Below are 16,181 nucleotides of genomic sequence, written 5' to 3' on the forward strand. Positions count from 1 at the left end.
CGGGATATACTTACGCTTCTCCTGGCGCTGCTGCAGATCAGCGCGAACAAATGAAGCTTGCAAGTACATAATAGTTTTGTACAAAACTTTTACATGTGCTTTAACTCGGCATATGATATGATTTTGCGCGAAGAAAAATTCTTCGACATCCTCGACACTGAGCAGCAAAAATATAACTCTGAGCGGATCAGAGCTGAAAATAGCGAGAAGCGCGCTGTTGACTTAGCTTATCAACTTACTGCGGCGAAGACTACCGCAGAGGATTTGCAATCTCAAGTTTCAGCCGCTGCTGAAAATGAAAAGAAACTGGAATCTTCTATTTCCTCACTCAAGTTTCAGCTCACCGCAGAGCGGGATAATGCTCTGGCTAAAGCGGCTGCTGCAAAGCATGAATTTTCTCTACTCCGCCAACACTTACCGGAGTTTTCGAAAAAGGTACTTAATTCAGCACCCGTGAACGCGCAGTTCACAACTTATGCATCTGCCTTGCAATTGCGCGAAAGGGTAGAGTTTCTGCATGAAATTGCACCGCTTTGCACCATACCAGATCCTCTTCCCTTCGCAATTAGTGACCGCATTTGTGCTCTTGAAGACGCACGGAACGCAGCTGCTGTGGCAGAAGCTAAGTTAGCGGATATCCCTATTGACAAAGTCGTTGCTATTAGTTATGCAGAGGATGCTACTGCTCAAGACATCATAGCACTTGACTTGTCAAAATTAGATTAGGGATATGTAATATAGCACGCAGCTATCTCTGCGGTTTTGTTAATAAAATTTCAGCGTTTTATCTTTATTTGCGAGTACTCAATATTTATATAGCGCTTTTTATTTTAGAAATATTCATAACACAAACTTGTCCTTTGCAATTTCCAACACTTTATTATTGTGCACATAATAAGCGCGTACTTTTGCGAAACAATTTGTATGCGTATATACTTATACGTTATGAATCTTCTAAGTCCGTCGTAACGATCCTTAGGTATGTAATCAGCATTGCGAAGCATCTAAATATTGGCAAGATCAAATATTTAGGAGATAATATTCCTTTCGCAATAATTCGCGTGCAAAAGTGGGCAATTTCATCACTTTGCTATATAAACAATGCGGAATATAAAAATATGAAATTAACTGCAAAACATATCATATTTATTCGCATTAGAACTTTCGCATACTTTTACAAGTGAGTATTCTTAAAATTTTAACAAGCGTGGTCAAGACTTGCAAAAAATTAAAAACAAGGACACTTAATAAGTATTTCAGCCATGTGTATTGAATATAATTTTCGCGATTTTTTACATATACAATTGTTAATTTCCGCAAAACTATGCATAATATCGCTTTAAAAGGACAGCATGCCATGCATTAGGCAAAGTTCGCCCTTCCACGTCCGCGAGCTTATATGAGCCTGCCGCATTAATTGCCACAATTTGATAAGGGCCTTCCCAATTAGGACCCAATTTTCCTAGCTTTTCTGCTCTGCTTGCCTCATTATTACGCAACACCCATTCACCTATAGCGAATGATAAATCTCGCACTCTTTTATTATAATACTTAGCAATTTGCTGTTTATTATTCGCTTCTCTGATAGCAGCTATTAATCTCCGCTCTTCTATAAAATTGAGATTTTCGCACAACGCAGCATCATTTGCTTCTTCATCAAAGTTAGCGATTCGATACGTTGGTACTAAAATTTCAGCGGGGATTACTCCTCAGAGCCATAAACCAGGCTAAATGGTGTTTCACCTGTACTCTTTTTGAAAGTTGTACGATGTGCCCATAAGACATTGGGTAATTCATCTACCCAACCAGTTCGCCTTTCGCACAACCTCTTTTTTATTCCACTTACAATATCGCGATTTGTTACCTCGCATAAACCATTAACTTGCGGGTGTGCTACTGACGTGAACTTTTGTATTATGTTTAAGTCAGTGCACCACGTCTTAAATGGATCTTTCGCTATTTGTGCGCCATTATCGCTAACCAATTCTCGCGGAATACCAAATCTGCACACAATGTATTCCCACACAAAATTTCGCACCTGCACACCAGTGATTGTGTGAACCGCTTTCGCTTCAACCCATTTAGTAAAATAATCAATTGCAACGATTAGGAATTTAACATTGCCAGGTCCTGCAGGAAATGGCCCCACAATGTCAATGGCCCATTTACTAAACGGCCATGGCGAATTAACAGGGATCATATCATGCCGCGGCATTCGATTCTGCGGAGCATGCCTTTGGCAACTTTTACAGCGTTTAACAATTTTTGCCACATCGCGGTATAGGGACGGCCAAAAGTATCCCATCCGCATAATTTTCGCAGCAATAGTCTTGTATCCTGAATGTAGCGCACAAGTACCATTATGCACTTCTTCAACAAGCATTTCCGCCTCAATTGGTCCAACACACCGCATCATCGGTCCGCAGTACGATTTGCGATATAAGACATCATCTTGTATGAGATACATCGGCGTTTGCTCTCGCACTAAACGAGCTTCGCGACTATCCTCTGGCAAAATATCATTGCGAATATATTGCAGGATTGGTTCCATCCAATTTGGCTGCGCCTCTGTAACAGATGCTACCATTAAATCACTATCAATTGACTTACTTGGCGATTCCTCAACCCATACTTGTTTTTGAAAATGCGAAAATGTTAGAGCGGCTAATTTGCTCAAAGCATCTGCCTTTTTGTTTTGACTTCTAGGCACTTGCGCGAGTTCAAAGTATTCGAACCGCGCAGTAGTTTCTTTTAGCAGTTGCAAGTACTTCTGCATAGAAGGATCATGCGCTTCAAAAGATCCGCTAAACTGATTCGCTACTAGTTGCGAATCTGTAAATGCACGCAACTTAACAATATTCATTTTTTGCGCGATATTTAAGCCTGCAAGCAATGCTTCATATTCTGCCTCATTGTTTGTCACATCAAAATTAAACCGCAGTGCGTAAGTGTGCTCTTCGCCGTTAGAACTTACCAAAACTAAACCCTCACCTGCACCTTCCGCACAAGAAGCACCATCAGTATATAACTCCCAAGTTTCATTAACTGCTGGTTTTAGCACGGTTCACTCATTAATTACTTCCAACTCTCCAGACAGCTCTGCGAGATAATCTGCCATAACTTGACCTTTTTCCGCACTTCGTGGAAAGTAGGATATTTGATAGGCACCCAACTCCACTGCCCATAATGCGAGTCTACCGGAAATCTCCGGTTTTGTTAAGACTTGCCTGATTGGCAGATTGGTTAACACATGCACTGGATGCCCCTGAAAATATCTACGTAGCCTTCGCGTTGTTAAAATGAGCGCATATACAAACTTTTCGATCGGCGCATAGTTTATTTCGCTTCCCGTAAGAGCTTTGCTAACAAAATACACTGGCTTTTGTATTTTGTTCCTTTCCGCTATCAAGACTGAGCCAAACGCTTCATTTGCTATTGAAATATATAGATAGAGAATTTCGCCATGAATTGGCGCTGTTAGTGTAGGCAAAGTTTTCAACAGGTTTTTCATCTCTTGAAACGCAGAATCTGCTTCAGCGGTCCAAACAAAATTCTTCTGCTTCAAGCAACCTTTTAAAGTTTTGAAAAATGGCAATTGTCGCTCAGCAGCTTTAGACAAAAAACGCGTTAGGGCGGCCAATTTACCTGTTAAACTTTGCACTTCCTTAACCGTCTTTGGTGCGGTCATATTTTCGATAGCCGCGATCTTTTTTGGATTAGCTTGAATACCTTGTTCCGTAACAAGATATCCTAAAAACTTTCCTTCAGTTTCGCCGAAACTGCATTTCAGCGGATTGAGCTTCATGTTTATCTCACGCGGTTTATTAAATGTTTCGCGTATATCTTCAACGATTCGCTCTTGCGTTGTACTTTTGATGACTAAATCATCGACATAGACCTCAAGATTACGCCCTATTTGCTTATCAAATGCGGTGTCAATCAAGCGCTGATATGTCGCACCCGCATTGATTAGTCCAAAAGGCATCATTATATAACAATATATGCCTTTGCCTGTGTGAAACGCGGTTTTATCTGCGTCCTCTTGCGCCATAGGGATTTGATGATAACCTCTTGCCGCATCCAGAAAACATTTATATGGAAATGCATGCAAAGATTCCACCTTTAAATCAATTTCTGGCAGCGGATAATTATCTTTGGTGCACGCTTTATTCAGATCTTTGTAGTCAATACACAATCGCCAGGAATTATCTGGTTTTTTCACCAATACTGGATTCGCGATCCATGACTGATATTGTACTTCGCGCAAAATTCCAGCTCGGACTAATTTTGTGACTTCTTCGCACAACCATTTGACGCGATCTGGGGCCATACCCCTTCGCTTAGTAGGTTTTAGAGCTGGATTTACATTTAGCTTGTGTTCCGCAATGTGACGCGGAACACCGGTCATATCGTTTTTGCACCAGGCAAAAACATCCATATATTCATCAAGTAATTGCACAATTTTCTTTAGAGTATCCGCACTAAGATTACGACCTACTTTGATTTTCTGTTCTGGATATGCAGGATTAACTATTTCCATGCTATCCTCCTTATCCGCAGTATCCTCAGGTTTCTGACCTGCGGTTTTTACATTGACAGCCGCGCAAATAGGCACTATGCTCGCTAAACATATTGCGGCGATTCTTTTATATGTTGGAAATTTAATCATGCCATGAATTGTGGACGGTACAATTCCAAATTTGCTTATAGCGGTCCTTCCTAGCAACATGTTATAGCGAGAAGAAGCTCGCATAACATAGAAATCTAGCCGTGCTTGTTGAGCTAAAGCATTATCATTTACATCGGCTAGCTCGATGTTCAGCGACAAGACACCGATTGGTAGCGAAAATTCTCCTGCAAAACCGGTTAGCGAAACCGCAGTCGTTTGCAGATTTGCTTTAATATCCTCTGGCAACTGAGCGAAACATTGTTCGTAAATAATATCAACGCTACTACCATTATCAACATGAACTTTCATCACTGTGATATTAGCGTCCGCAATTTTACACGATACTATTATCGGCATTTCAGAAAAATCGTCGCTCTGCATTTTTGGAAAGCTAATTGGCGCTGATTGCCAATTATGATACATTTTGGCAGATTTTCGCTTCTTTCCTCTTTTTTGGACATTCATTCGCATAGTGGCCATGTTATCACTATTATCGCCAATGTTATTCATTATTTACTGCCAATTTGAAAACACGCACCTGCAAATCATCGCAACAAAAACACGATTGAAATTAAACCGCCTAATTAATTGTTTAACAGCGTAAAACAAAAATTTTCAGTTTAATTCGTAAAACATGTCCCACGGATGGTGATCAATCCTTAATTAATGATGTTGCTTAATTACGGATTGAGTGCAATAAGATTATAATGGAGGATGGGATGTTCGATGATTATTTTGGGCCCCGATGATCGTTTTTCACTTTAACTATCAAGTGATCAACCACCCCGACCCGGTCTTCGTTATCAATTAGCATGATTCACCTTAACTCAATGTAAGAAGTCTTTGGGCAAAGTCACAAGTGAAATCTACAAAGGCTTAGGCAAATAGCAGAGAATCAACAACCCATAAATGAGAGGCCAAGCTCCCTATTTATAGTATCCGTGATATCCGCGGTTTGCGAGATGCTCGGCTCTCCGCGGAAAGTCAGCGGATCAAACCGCAGTTTGGTATTTCAGCAAATACATAACTGCAGTATTTATTTTCAGCGAATATTGCATAACTGTGCCTTATAATCCACGTAGTTCTGTCCTTAGCTTTTAGAAAATAAAATATACATATACAATGCTATGTATATGATCAAAACCTATTCCAATTAATCAAGTCTTAATAAGTTTGATTGCTGTCATATTGGAAACACTTAATCATGTAAATATCAATTTCATTTAATATATATAAACATGGAAAAGTTCGGGTCACTACAATAAATAGCAATCTTGCCAGGGGGCGGTGAGCAGGCTCTGGCATTGATTGCAGGAATTATTGGTTTGTAGTGACCCGAACTTTTCCATGTTTATATATATTAATTGAGATTGATATTTACATGATTAAATGTTTCCAACATGTTAAGCAATCAAACTTGTTAAGACTTGATTAATTGAAATATGTTTCATATAGACAATTGACCACCCAAGTTGACCGGTGATTCACGAACATTAAAACTTGTAAAAACTATATGATGACATATATATGGATATATATATAGTTAACATGATACTATGATAAGTAAACATATCATTAAGTATATTAACAATGAACTACATATGTAAAAACAAGACTACTAACTTAATGATTTTTAAACGAGACATATATGTAACGATTATCGTTGTAAAGACATTTAATGTATATATATATATATCATATTAAGAGATATTCATACATGAAAATATCATGATAATATAATAATTGAAAATCTCATTTGATATTATAAACATTGGGTTTAACAACATTTAACAAGATCGTCAACCTAAAGGTTTCAAAACAACACTTACATGTAACGACTAACGATGACTTAACGACTCAGTTAAAATGTATATACATGTAGTGTTTTAATATGTATTTATACACTTTTGAAAGACTTCAATACACTTATCAAAATACTTCTACTTAACAAAAATGCTTACAATTACATCCTCGTTCAGTTTCATCAACAATTCTACTCGTATGCACCCGTATTCGTACTCGTACAATACACATCTTTTAGATGTATGTACTATTGGTATGTACACTCCAATGATCAGCTCTTATGAAACGACCCGTCCTAATCCTCCTAGACGAAGTCATCAACATTTGGTCCCATTGCGATGATCGACTCCAAGTAATGTCCTTAAAATGAGCAAATGCATAGCGGAAGACTTAATTCGTACCTGAGAATAAACATGCTTTAAAGTGTCAACCAAAAGGTTGGTGAGTTCATAGGTTTATCATAAAAATCATTTCAACATTTTAATAGACCACAAGATTTCATAATCATAAACATAATACACTCGCAAGTGTATGTAAAGCATTCTAAGTGGTTGAGCACTTGGTAACCATACTTAACTATTAATCAACGTCGCATATTCCCTTTATTATGAAATCTCACTACACTGTACCAAGTATAGCTTACAAAACGAAGTACTGTGCAACCGTTGAATACTGGTCGTCCAGTCCGGTTGGGGTTGTCAGGCCCGATAGATCTATCAACAGGATTCGCGTTTACAATACCCATGTAAATAGTAGTTACCAAGCTACAGGGAAATATGCCAGTGGTACAACTCAACGTAGAATATATTTTTAAGTACTTGTGTGTATTTTGTAAACATTTATAAAAGCAGCGCATGTATTCTCAGCCCAAAAATATATATTGCAAAAGCAATAAAAAAAAGGGAGCAAATGAAACTCACCATACTGTATTTTGTAGTAAAATACATATGACGTCATTGAACAAATGTAGGGTTGGTCTCGGATTCACGAACCTTAAAATAACAAGTTTCCAAAAAGACATGCCCTAGCCCGAACCCGAGACCTCTCGCTACCCCGGCACCCACACCAATCATTGAGCTGTTGGTTACCTTCTGATTTAATCTTACCCATTTAATCATTTAACCACTAGGAGTCTGTTTATCAATTTCTACATATAACTTCACTATCATTATTTCAAACTATCCTCATCGTGTAACCTTCTTCATTTCATCGAACGCCATCATTCCAATATCGTCTTTATCATATCAGTGATCATCATCATCATTAACTGATTACTATCATCATCTTATATTCTTAACAACATTATCTCATCATAATCATAATTATCTCATCATCTTCTTTACATCAACACCATTTGGTTAGCATCGTAAATCCCTTGTTTCTGTTTCGTTGCTGTATCAGAAAATGGAGACAGAAAAGTAGCGAACAGCAACAATATCTCAATATATCATCCATTATCATATCCTAACTCTAATATACTTAAATACGTACGGGTTAAAAATAGTCCATCACAAGTCCAAACTTCAACTAGCCCAACAACTAATAATTTCGGTCCAACTGAAATTCAAATAAACTAATATAGCCCAAGTTGTTTAACAAATTCCCGGATCAAATACATGGCACGAATCTTGGTGGGGTGATAAGTCTCGAAAAGAGACAGACATACAATATCTTGCTTGACAATATTAAATCTATAAGACCCTACAACTTGACCTTTATTTCCACTTCTTGTTTCGTCCAATTCGATGGATATAACTTACAGTGTGCACGCGTGAATATAAAAGTCATATATATTACCCCATTTAAATAAAGTGAAAGTCACTTGATTGAAAATGTTGGCCATGAAGTTCGTGGTTGTCCCCCTGCACAACATGCCCGAATTATTTAATGAAATTTGTAACCACTTCAATACAATTAAGTGGACACTTTTTATGTATTTAAGAGTGGTGATAAAGGTTTCGGTTTGAAGCAGAAAAGGGTAATAGGAAGTATATTTTAAACGTCTTAGCAGTAGCTTAAGTAGAAAACGGAAACAATTAGTAGTTGTAGCTACCATGGCAGTCAAGCAGTAGATCAGAAGGACGTAGAAGTAGTTCAATCATTGTGATATCATAGTATGGAAATATATATGGCAACATACATGGTGGCGTTTTAGTTCGAATAAAACAGAAAATTAAATGGGTTTGATTGTTTTAACGAAGATAGTGAATAAGGTGGTGAGTTTTGGAGATGGTGGTTAAAGTGAAGAGATTTATGGGCTATAAATCGAAAAGAAAGTGGGTGTTTGGTTCTCAAGTTTTAACCCCGAACAGAAAATAATTCGAATAAGAGATAGTCAAAGTGGTAGCGGTTTGTATATGGTGATGGTTGTAAGGTGTCTTGAGATAGTGTAGGTGAGCCATAGATGAATGGATGGAATTGATGGTGATAAGCGTGGAAATATTTTAAAGAGTGTTCCTTGTTTATCACAAGGAATATATCCAACAGATATTGTTTGGATGTTTATTTTGATGAACCAACAATATTATTGATCGTTGAAGTAACCAGAAGACGAATAGTCGTAGTTGATGTTGATCTTGGATCGTGACCGATGTACAAACAGAAAATTAGAAGAAGAATAATAATAGTGAACATGAAGGGTTATAACAGTCCAAGGTGTTTGTGATGATGGCCGAGGTGGTTTCATTTTGGTGATTGTTGATCAAAAGGGAAGAAGAAAGAATATCGATGGCGGTCTCGGTATTGGTTCTTGAAATATTCTAACTGAGATCCTTGGGTTATTTCTGTGCATTTCTTCTTTATTCTTCAAATAGAAGTGGTTGGATATAAAATGTGCGAATGATTGAGTGATACAGCATTAAGAATTGATATGAGTTGTTTGTATTGCAAATTTTGATTGGAACATGTAACAAAATTCAAACAAGAATATTGATCCAAGAAGAATCAAACAAAAATTAAAAAGTAGGAAAATGATGTGTAACAGATTATCATTATCGACCTATTTTTATAATTATGGTTAATAATCAATAAATATAAACCTATTACTAATAATTATATTAATAATAATAATAAATAATAATGATAATAATAATTATTAATAACAATATTAAAATGATAAAAAAATCTTAATAATAACTTAAATAATAATTTTTCTACTAATTATAATAATAATAATGTTAAGAAATGATAATAATAATATTAGTAATATTATTAGTAACATACTAAATTAAATATATCAAACTTTATATTTATATGTTATTAGTAATATTAATATTACTGATATTAGTATTAATATTAATATTTATTTTTAATCACAATAAAAGTAATAATAATAATATTAATAACTATATTTTTACTTGTAATTACTTCTAATATATTAAGGTTATAATTTATTATTTATGTAATGTTTACTAATTATAATATATAATTGAATTATACATATACACACATTCATTTACACACAATTGTTCGTGAATCGTCAGACATGGTCGAAGATCAACTGAATATATGAAATAGTTCAAAAATTTTTGACACTCAACCTAACAGATTTCTCTTATCGTGTCAAGAATATTAAATCATATCGAGAGTTTGGTTTAAAATTAGTCGAAATTTTCCGGGTCGTTACATCTTAGCAGCCCATGTGAGTCACCTAACACATGTGGGAACCATCATTTGGCAACTAGCATGAAATATCTCATAAAATTAAAAAAAATATGAGTAATCATTCATGACTTATTTACATGAAAACAAAATTACATATCCTTTATATCTAATCCATACACCAACGACCAAAAACACCTACAAACACTTTTATTCTTCAATTTTCTTCATCTAATTGATCTCTCTCAAGTTCTATCTTCAAGTTTTAAGTGTTCTTCATAAATTCTACAAGTTCTAGTTACATAAAATCAAGAATACTTTCAAGTTTGCTAGCTCACTTCCAATCTTGTAAGGTGATCATCCAACCTCAAGAAATCTTTGTTTCTTACAGTAGGTTATCATTCTAATACAAGGTAATAATCATATTCAAACTTTGGTTCAATTTCTATAACTATGACAATCTTATTTCAAGTGATGATCTTACTTGAACTTGTTTTCTTGTCATGATTCTGCTTCAAGAACTTCGAGCCATCCAAGGATCCATTGAAGCTAGATCCATTTTTCTCTTTTCCACTAGATTTATCCAAGGAACTTAAGGTAGTAATGATGTTCATAACATCATTCGATTCATACATATAAAGCTATCTTATTCGAAGGTTTAAACTTGTAATCACTAGAACATAGTTTAGTTAATTCTAAACTTGTTCGCAAACAAAAGTTAATCCTTCTAACTTGACTTTTAAAATCAACTAAACACATGTTCTATATCTATATGATATTCTAACTTAATGATTTAAAACCTGGAAACACGAAAAACACCGTAAAACCGGATTTACGCCGTCGTAGTAACACCGCGGGCTGTTTTGGGTTAGTTAATTAAAAACTATGATAAACTTTGATTTAAAAGTTGTTATTCTGAGAAAATGATTTTTATTATGAACATGAAACTATATCCAAAAATTATGGTTAAACTCAAAGTGGAAGTATGTTTTCTAAAATGGTCATCTAGACGTCGTTCTTTCGACTGAAATGACTACCTTTACAAAAACGACTTGTAACTTATTTTTCCGACTATAAACCTATACTTTTTCTGTTTAGATTCATAAAATAGAGTTCAATATGAAACCATAGCAATTTGATTCACTCAAAACGGATTTAAAATGAAGAAGTTATGGGTAAAACAAGATTGGATAATTTTTCTCATTTTAGCTACGTGAAAATTGGTAACAAATCTATTCCAACCATAACTTAATCAACTTGTATTGTATATTATGTAATCTTGAGATACCATAGACACGTATACAATGTTTCGACCTATCATGTCGACACATCTATATATATTTCGGAACAACCATAGACACTCTATATGTGAATGTTGGAGTTAGCTATACAGGGTTGAGGTTGATTCCAAAATATATATAGTTTGAGTTGTGATCAATACTGAGATACGCATACACTGGGTCGTGGATTGATTCAAGATAATATTTATCGATTTATTTCTGTACATCTAACTGTGGACAACTAGTTGTAGGTTACTAACGAGGACAGCTGACTTAATAAACTTAAAACATCAAAATATATTAAAAGTGTTGTAAATATATTTTGAACATACTTTGATATATATGTATATATTGTTATAGGTTCGTGAATCAACCAGTGGCCAAGTCTTACTTCCCGACGAAGTAAAAATCTGTGAAAGTGAGTTATAGCCCCACTTTTAAAATCTAATATTTTTGGGATGAGAATACATGCAGGTTTTATAAATGATTTACAAAATAGACACAAGTACGTAAAACTACATTCTATGGTTGAATTATCAAAATCGAATATGCCCTTTTTTATTAAGTCTGGTAATCTAAGAATTAGGGAACAGACACCCTAATTGACGCGAATCCTAAAGATAGATCTATTGGGCCTAACAAACCCCATCCAAAGTACCGGATGCTTTAGTACTTCGAAATTTATATCATATCCGAAGGGTATCCCGGAATGATGGGGATATTCTTATATATGCATCTTGTTAATGTCGGTTACCAGGTGTTCACCATATGAATGAGTTTTATCTCTATGTATGGGATGTGTATTGAAATATGAAATCTTGTGGTCTATTATTATGATTTGATATATATAGGTTAAACCTATAACTCACCAACATTTTTGTTGACGTTTTAAGCATGTTTATTCTCAGGTGATTATTAAGAGCTTCCGCTATCGCATACTTAAATAAGGACGAGATTTGGAGTCCATGCTTGTATGATATTGTGTAAAAACTGCATTCAAGAAACTTATTTTGTTGTAACATATTTGTATTGTAAACCATTATGTAATGGTCGTGTGTAAACAGGATATTTTAGATTATCATTATTTGATAATCTACGTAAAGCTTTTTAAACCTTTATTGATGAAATAAAGGTTATGGTTTGTTTTAAAATGAATGCAGTCTTTGAAAAACGTCTCATATAGAGGTCAAAACCTCGCAATGAAATCAATTAATATGGAACGTTTTTAATCAATAAGAACGGGACATTTCAGTTGGTATCCGAGCGATGGTCTTAGAGAACCAGAATTTTGCATTAGTGTGTCTTATCGAGTTTGTTAGGATGCATTAGTGAGTCTGGACTTCGACCGTGTTTACTTGAAAAATGATTGCTTAACAAATTTTGTTGGAAACTATATATTTTTAACATGTGAATATTATGTGATATATTAATCTCTTAACGCGTTTGATATTATGTGATAGATGTCTACCTCTAGAACAAGTCCCATTGACTCACCTAATAATAATGAAGAGTCAAATGTAAATTGGAATGATTCGTGGACTGATTCACAAGTTCCCGAAGAGGAACCGGAAGAAGAGTCGGAACCGGAAGAAGAATCGGAAGCGGAAGAAGAATCGGAACCGGATGAAGAAATAGAACCGGTGGGGGAAATAATAAAATGGTTAAGTAAAAGAAAATCCTCAACCAACCGACCAAGGTTAATTATGGTCAATGGTGTTTCCGCCAAGGAAGCAAAATATTGGGAGGATTACCAATTCTTCGATGAATCGGATTCCGACGAGAATTCCGATGATGTTATAGAAATTACCCCAACTGAATTTAAAAAGGCAAAAGAAAATAATAAGGGAAAGGGCATAAAAATAGAGAAATCTAACTCCAACCCCGATGAACTTTATATGTATCGTCAACCCCTGAAGTCCTTAAGTTGTAATAATGACCCAGGAACCTCTAAACCACCAGGTTTTTCTAAACCAATGTGGAAAACGACGGCTCGTATTAGGGGAACATCATATATCCCTAGAAACTTGGCAAAACGAACCAAAATCAAAGAAGAAACAAGCGAGTCGGAATAAGATAGTTGTATTTGTGTGGTGTAATATATGTAATATAGTGTGCTTATGCTTTAAGATATATGTAAAAATTGCTTGTATTAATAAGTATTTTTTTTATGAATCTAACTCTTGTCTATTTTACAGTATAAAAACACAAAATGGATAGACAACCCAATATTTTAAGAACCTACCCGGAGACATGATTGATGAAATCTTGTCTAGAGTCGGTCAGAATTCTTCGGCACAACTATTTAAGGCGAGATCAGTTTGTAAGACATTCGAAGAACGCTCCAAGAATGCCTTGGTTTATAAAAGGCTTTCGTTCGAAAGATGGGGGATATCACATTGGGAAATCCATAAGTTACGATGTGTTTACTTTGACGCATATATTGCGGGGAACCAAATGCTATTTTACGCAATGGGTTAAGAAATTATTTTGACTCAATATATCCGAATATTGGACTTCGTGATTTAGAAAAAGCGGCTAACATGCAACATAAAGAAGCATGTTATGCTTACGGATTAGTAATGTTCGCTTCTCACCAAAGTGAGAACAAGAACATCGGGCTACAACTATTAAACAAAACGTTCCCACAAGTGACGGAGTCGGTAATTGGGGTAAGAAATGAGGTTTTTAGATTGTTATGGGACTGTTGGACATTACGTAACCCTCGTCCCTTTGATGACGTTACAACATGCTGTCTTATCAACGGCCATAACGGTTATGTTCCACAAGACCAAGGATGGGAAGTAATCCTAGTAAAACCATAATGCATGACTTGTTTCTGGACGTATGAATTACGTGTCTTTATTGCCTTTGCTGAACGACTTGTGTACTAGCTAGAATTATCTTCACAACCATCTTGTATCAAATTTATTGTGTGCTATATTTCCTGCTATATGTAAAATAAGCGGTATTGTAAGTTTGTAAAATATTGTGTAAAAGTTTGAACGCGAAATATTATTATAATCAGTTTTTCATATAGAATTGTAGTAGTTGAATTGTATATTAACTACTAAGTATGAACTTAACGGGTAGGTACTACCCGAATTTAAACTTATAAAACGCTAATATGAAGAAAAAGCTTTTATAAATGAGTTCATACTATGCTACGAAATACTATTAACTACACTTAATATTCTGTATGATTAACTTGTTCCATTTGACTATTTTGAAGGAAATGGCACCGACTACTCGACACACCGTGAATATGAATGAAGAGGAATTCCGTACTTTTCTAGCTTCAAACATAGCCGCAGTACAGGCTGCGCTACATACCAACAATAACCTTGGATCTAGCAGTACAGGAAATCGTGTAGGATGCACCTACAAAGAATTCACTGCCTGCAAATCTTTGGAATTTGATGGAACCGAAGGACCGATCGGATTGAAACGGTGGACCGAGAAGGTCGAATCGGTGTTTGCCATAAGTAAGTGTACTGAAGAGGACAAAGTGAAGTACGCTAAGCATACCTTCACAGGTTCTGCGTTAACATGGTGGAATACCTATCTAGAGCAAGTGGGACAAGACGATGCGTACGCACTACCGTGGTCAGCATTCAAGCACTTGATGAACGAGAAGTACCGTCCCAGAACCGAGGTCAATAAGCTCAAGACAGAACTTAGAGGGTTACGAACCCAAGGATTTGATATTACCACGTATGAAAGACGATTCACAGAATTGTGCCTATTGTGTCCGAGAGCATTCGAAGATGAGGAAGAGAAGATCGACGCGTTTGTGAAAGGATTACCGGAAAGAATCCAAGAAGATATAAGTTCACACGAGCCCGTCTCCATACAACAGGCATGTAGAATGGCTCACAAACTAGTGAACCAGATTGAAGAAAGAATTAAAGAAAAGACTGCTGAAGAGGCCAATGTGAAGCAAGTCAAAAGAAAGTGGGAGGAAAACGGTGATAAGAATCACCAATACAACAACAACAGCAATTACAACAATAATCGCAACAATTATCCCAACAATCGCAACATCAATCGCAACTACAACAAACGGCCCAACAACAACAACAACAACAACAACAACTACAACAATCATCCCAGCAACAATAATAACCGCAACAACAACAACAATCAGAAGAAGTTATGCCAAAGGTGTGAAAAGTATCACTCGGGGTTCTGCACCAAATTTTGCAACAAGTGTAAAAGAAATGGTCATAGCGCGGCGAAGTGTGAGGTCTACGGACCAGCGGTTAATAGAACGAAAGGAACAAATGGTGTCGGAACGAGTAATGGCGGAGCAAGTAGTGTTGGAGCAAGTTATGCCAATGTAGTTTGTTATAAATGTGGAAAACCGGGCCACATTATTAGAAATTGCCCAAACCAGGAGAACACGAATGGACAAGGCCGCGGAAGAGTTTTCAATATTAATGCGGCAGAGGCACAGGAAGACCCGGAGCTTATTACGGGTACGTTTCTTATTGACAATAAATCTGCTTACGTTTTATTTGATTCGGGTGCGGATAGAAGCTATATGAGTAGAGATTTTTGTGCTAAATTAAGTTGTCCATTGACACCTTTGGATAGTAAATTTTTACTCGAATTAGCAAATGGTAAATTAATTTCAGCAGATAATATATGTCGGAATCGAGAAATTAAACTGGTTAGCGAAACATTTAAGATTGATTTGATACCAGTAGAGTTAGGGAGTTTTGATGTGATAATCGGTATGGACTGGTTGAAAGAAGTGAAAGCAGAGATCGTTTGTTACAAAAATGCAATTCGCATTATACGAGAAAAAGAAAAACCCTTAATGGTGTACG

The sequence above is a fragment of the Rutidosis leptorrhynchoides genome, chromosome 3 (assembly GCF_046630445.1).
Source record: "Rutidosis leptorrhynchoides isolate AG116_Rl617_1_P2 chromosome 3, CSIRO_AGI_Rlap_v1, whole genome shotgun sequence".
Classification (NCBI taxonomy): Eukaryota; Viridiplantae; Streptophyta; class Magnoliopsida; order Asterales; family Asteraceae; genus Rutidosis; species Rutidosis leptorrhynchoides.